Here is a 5,998-nt window from a genome sequence, read left to right on the forward strand (position 1 = left end):
TTTGACACCTCTGGTCTCCTGCAGCCTTGAGACCCGCCTGTGTCTAGACACCATAATAAGAAACACGTGGCGGGCCTGCCTGTCCTCACTCTCCATGTACTTGGAGACGCCACCTCCGTGCATTTGGGATTCCGCCCAAACTGCCCTTCCTGGCTCAGGGAAGTGATGCCAAAAAAACCCCCAAAACCCAAAGTTGGAGTCTCCCAGAGAAATGTGTTGTATAATGTAAGACACAAAGAACTTTTGGAAAATATACTTAGAGATTCAGAATTTAAAAGTACCTCCAGGGTGTCCATACAATCTGGAAACAGGTGAATCTAGGTCTTCAGGAATATCTTTGTCTTGGAAGGAAGCTGTGTGTCTACAGTTTTTGGACTGCCCTGGATTTTGCCTCGTGGTGGTGGCGCCAGTAGTAAAGAACCCGCCAGCCAATGCAGGAGACGTAAGAGATGCAGGTTCGATCCCTGGGTCGGAAAGATCCCCTGGAGGATGGCAACCTCCACTCCAGGATTCTTGCCTGGAGAATCCCATGGACATAGGAGCCTGATGGGCTAAGACAATAGGGTCACACGGAGTTGGACACGACAAGTGACTGAGCACACACACACGCAGCCTTGCTGGGGCTTCTTTGGGGGGAAACCCTGACCCCCCAGGATGAGGATGGGTTCCCTCTGCATGTTTCCTTTTCTTATCAGAGGCATCGGGAATGAGAGCCTCTGTGGCTGATGAGCTGAGCGTGCTGCTCACGTCACCTGGGACTTGATTCTGCCTCCCCCTCAGACTGACATCAGCTGTAAGAGGTGGGGTGGTTGACAAGGCGGGCGCTATTGCCAATTAAGAGATTCCCTCCCTGTGGGGATGTGTGGGGCGAGTGCCCTGGGACCCCCAGAGGCATCAGCCTCCTGCTGACATCACTCACTGACTCCTCTTCATCGTTTCTACAACATTCCTTTAGGCTGCCTGCTCACTGCCTCAGTCATCCGCTAATGGAGTCCACGTGACCGCGATGTGTCAGACAAATCTGGGGCAGCCGCCTCACTCTCTTCCTGGAACCCTCCGAATTCTCTGGAACCGAGAATATTCAAATGCCTTTCTTGGTGAAACAGCAGGCTTCCAACCGTACCATCCCCCCCACCTCCAAATATTATGACTTGAGTTAAATATAACCCAGAGCATGACAATAACGACACAACACGGGGATCGGAGAAGCCGTGGAGTGAGCATCTCAGTCACACTATCTGTCACCCTGGGGGTGGCGGGGCATCCGCAGACCCCACGGCCACTCAGGCAGAAAGCCCACAGAGCCACGCAGGGGTCTGGTCCCTCCTGGGCCGGTAAGTAGCTATGTTGGCCTGGGTGGGCCTTCACGCTGCTGGTTTCTGCGCACATTCTCCTTTTCCTAATCAGATGTGGTGTGACTTCAAGGGTTGGGGAGGATCTCTCTTAACTGATGTGTGGAAAGGGAGACTTGCCTGCTTTTTCAGACGTGAAGGGAGGATCAAGGTGGGAGGGGGACCCTCAGGCAGCGGCAGTTGTGGCTGGCATGCTGATGTGGATATCCAAGGGAACACACATGCGCCCCTAGTCACGGCGCGTGCATGCTCCGTCGTGTCTGACTCTGGGACCCCATGGATTGTACCCCACTGGGCTCCTCCGTCCATGGGATTTTCTAGGCAGGAATACTGGAGTGGGGTGCTGTTTCCTTCAAACCCATGTCTCCTGCATTGCAGGCGGATCCTTTATCACTCAGCCACCTGGGAAGTCACTGGACCACCTTTTACCATAATCGAGAAGGAGAAGCTTGATCTGCGGAGGGGAGGGAGGGTTAGATGCACATTTGGGCCCATGAACCAGGTTCTCCAGACTCCCTCATAACCTCATGCATGAGTGTATGGTGAAAATTCAGTGGGTAGTAGATAAGCCAAATGGCTTCTGAAAGTCAGACTCTCTGAATTCCAAACCCAATGATTACCATAGTGGTTGGGCTAGGGCTGGGTTCAAACCAGTGAACCTAGAGCAGAATAGTTGAATAGGCCTTCTCTCAGAGCCCTTCTGCCAGCGAGTTACCCAGCAACCACCACGTGGCTGCCCCTCTCTTGTCTGCTTTGGACCAAACAGCAAATAGCTCAGGTCAGACCAAAAAAGCAGATACATGGGCATCTTTGCATTACAAATGCTTTATGCATGTAGGAGAACTTACAGTGTTTGTGACGTGCTTCTACTTAAACTGCCTTTGGGATTTGCTAATTTGGGGAGGGTCTGGGAGAATGATGAGGAGGAGGAGGTGGCGTTCTTTGATTCCCATAAGGTAAGTAGGACAGCTGTAATTACCCCCCACTTTACAGATGAGAAAATTGAGCCTCAGGGCGGGTATCGGCCAAAAGCTACATGGCTTACAAGTGATGGTGGGGTTGACTCCAAGTCTTCTGGTTGTCAGGGCTACAAAAGAATAGGCCCCTCCCTTCAAATACACGACTCTCTGCACCCCCTCTCTCAGGCAGCTTAGAAATTGTGAGAAAAATCAAGGGGCTAGCTAGACCACGAATTCTATAAAGACAGCAGCAACAATATTATTAAGTTCTCTGCGCTTCCCCAAATCATTTCTTTTTTTCAGCCGTATCTCATGTGTGTTGAGATGGGGTCCAGAGAGATGCATGGGAAGGTGTGAAAGGAAGGTGGTGAGAAAGATTTTACCCTCAGAGTTTTTGCTTCTTCTCTGTGGTCCTTCCTCCAAGATGAGTCAGCAGAAAGAGCCCCCAGTCCTCCCAGATCTGAAACCAAAACCACAGAATGCCTCCCCCTCCTCATTCTCCCAGACCCTCCCCAAATTAGCAAATCCCAAGATGCCTTTTTTGAGAGCTTGGGTTGAGGAAGGGGGTTCCAGCTTCACTTGGTGCTTCATGTGAGGGTCTTAGGAAGATAGAAGAGCCATACTGACACCTACTCTGGACTCCCACCCCAGCTGCCTACCTGAGTCTGCTTGAAGAAAAGAGGCATAAAGCCTTGTTGGCGGGACTCTCGATTCTGCACCCTCTTCCGTCTTGTGAGCCACTGTCCAGCTTTCCACTTCTGTGCCCCCTGATCCTTCCTCCACCCCCACCTTCCGCTCTACAAAGCCCCTGCTAGAAGTTGACAAAGCTGACTGGCTGCTTAATGTGCTACAGGTGTTGTTGCTAGGCAACCACCCCACTCTGCGGCTCAGGCTCTGTCAGCCCAGCTCAAACCCCTGGTAGCACTTAACCCTATAACTGCTTGCCACAGACGCTAATTACCCAGGCCCACCGAACAGCACATTTATACCCCGTGATCAAGGAGTGGAAGGACTGATTCTAGGCACCTTCAGGCCTTCAACTAACACTGCTCACCAGGTCGGGCTGCCCCAAACATGATGTGGAGGTCTTTTGTCTGTAAGCATCCATTCCTCCTTTCTGGTCACATGCAGTGGATGCTGAATGTAGTGTTGGCCATCTCCCTTCAGTGGATGGGCTTCTCCCAAAGTCAGCCAAACACCTTGACGGCTCTCGGTCTCCAGAAAAGAGGTGGCAGACTTGTTTCTGCACTTTAAGCTATGTTCAGGTTGACATTTTTGACCCCGAACCTCACAGTGATGAATGACATTCATTCTTTGATGTCTGTACCCAGTTGAACTGGGGATGATGAAAAATTTTGGACAGTTCTTCCAACTCTTGGGTGTTGCATTCCTGTTCTTGGCCTTTGCCTCCCCAAATGGACGAACTCATAGTCCTTTAGGTTGATCAGGAGTTACAGGAAGCTTTAAACATGCGTAGATGGATACTTATATTAGCACATTAACTATACTCCAGAATTGATCTGTTCCTGAGTTGGCCTTCCCCATTCCCATGTGATCATACTGCTTGACTCAGGCCAAGTCCTCAACAACTATCTGTGAACGCATGAACACGCCATGTTTCTACGTCTCTTTTCTAAACCACAGAATGGGGTTGACAGTGATGGAGAGACCACTAAATATCAAAGCAAATTCTCCCTTCCTTTTTAGGAAATTCTAACAAATTTCTAGCAAATTCTCCCTCCCTTCCTTTTTTTCTCATGAGACTAAACTCAGCCTATGAGCCAGATTATAGGAGATTTCCATATGGGGTCGAATCGCCTTTCTTCTGGTGAGGTGCCTGATTGTGAGGGGCAGGTCTAGGCTTGCTGGGTGATGACAGTGGAGATTCTCACCCATTCCTGAAAGCCAACTCCTCCCGGGCGGTCTGGGCACCACCCCGCGATGCCAGATCCCTGGAAGGGGTTTCCAGGGGTTACTTCTGCTTTCTGTTCTAGGTGGGGAAAGCCCTTAACCCCTCCGCTCCTGGCAGTTATGTACTTATTCACAGGTGTAGGAGCTGAGAGACCTTACTGCCATTGATCATTTACATTCATTGTGTATTTCGGAGCAAGTGTTTCAGACCCAGGACTCCACTGCAGATTGAGTATGCTGCTCCCTGCGGATGGGATGCATCAGGTGCTGGGCCAGTGCTTCTGTGCACATTCTCATCTAACCTTCATCATAGCTTCAGCATATGGACAGAACTATTTCTATCCTATGTGCGAAAAGCTGAGGTTCAGAGAGGTGGAATAACTTTCTCAAGTTTGCACAATTAGTAAGTGGTCCAGCTGGCATTCTAAGCTATGCTGTATCCTGGGAGATTTGAGAACCATGGCTCCGAGAGGTTCGGCGACTTGCCTGAGATCCCACTGCCAGTTGTGGGGTTGGAATTCTCATTGAGCTTTCTCTTAAGTCCTTTTCATGTTTGGTCCTCTACATCACACTGTTTTTTAAGAGTCATCCCTCCAGTTTCTGTGTTGATGGCGCCTCCACAATGGTGAGAAATCTGTGTCCAGCATGGAGAAGAAGTGGGCTCTAGGGAACAGAAAAGACAGCATCATGAACGGGCAGTATTTTGAAATGAGAGTCCCTGTGTCTATTTTTTATTTCTTTGAAAGGACAACATTGGAGACAGAGAGTGAGAGAAGGAGGAGGAGGATGGAGGGAAGGAGGAAGAGAGAGAGAGGAAGATAGAAAGACACACACACAGAGACAGAGACAGAGAGAGGGAGTTGGATAAAGAGAGAGAGACAGACACAAAGACAAAGAGAAAGGTGTGTACACACAGACACATACACGCACTCATAGCCATCTTGTTCCTACAGCCCGACGACCCTCAGCTTCCCTCCCTCATCCCGAGACAGCGATGGCTTGGCTTCAGGTTAAGCCACTTGTTGCCAGCTGGTGGCATTAAGAATTGGGAGTGCTAGTCTGGTCACAGGTGACAGGATTTGGAACATCACTGTGGCCCTGGCTCCTTCCCAGTAGACCCAGTGGGTCATGGAAATGGGATTCCCCAGTTGGAGAATTCAATGGGGGTGAAAAGAGATGGCGGATTGTGGGTCCTAGTGGGGAGGGGAGGGGTGAAGGGCTCGCCCCATGAGTTTAACACTTTCATGCAAGTGGTTTCTCCATAAAGTATTAATAATGTTCCTATAATTGATACTTCAGGGCAATAACCTCTGACAAAATGGCCCTGATTAGCAGATAATTGAGTGTGTTGGATTGTGTCCTGAGAGAACTGAACGCCAGGCAAGGCCCATTAGCCCATCATAATGACCCCTTTTGTCAGGTATTAGTGTCATTAAGAGCCTGCTCTCTGAAATCAGTCCCTTTATTTAACTCTTTTCCCTAATTATATGGATCATTTTACAAATCAAAGCAAATGTTTGCATACAGCCCCATCACGCAGTGGAGTGAGGAACTCGAGGAGCAGGCTGGAGAGTTCTGAGTGGAGAGTCCTTGGTAAGGGAGGCACTTGTGGTCTCTGAGAGATGGGTCCCTTGGAAAGTGCCGGGTGAGAATGTGGTGCGCCCAGGTACCTGCCAGGGGGGCATCTTGATGCGGATGCCTCGTCGCGAGAGCCCGCAGGCCACGCACAGGTCACCACTTGTGCCCCTGAATCCATCTTGGCAAAACATCTGGCCT

The sequence above is a fragment of the Dama dama genome, chromosome 1, assembly GCF_033118175.1.
Source record: "Dama dama isolate Ldn47 chromosome 1, ASM3311817v1, whole genome shotgun sequence".
Classification (NCBI taxonomy): Eukaryota; Metazoa; Chordata; class Mammalia; order Artiodactyla; family Cervidae; genus Dama; species Dama dama.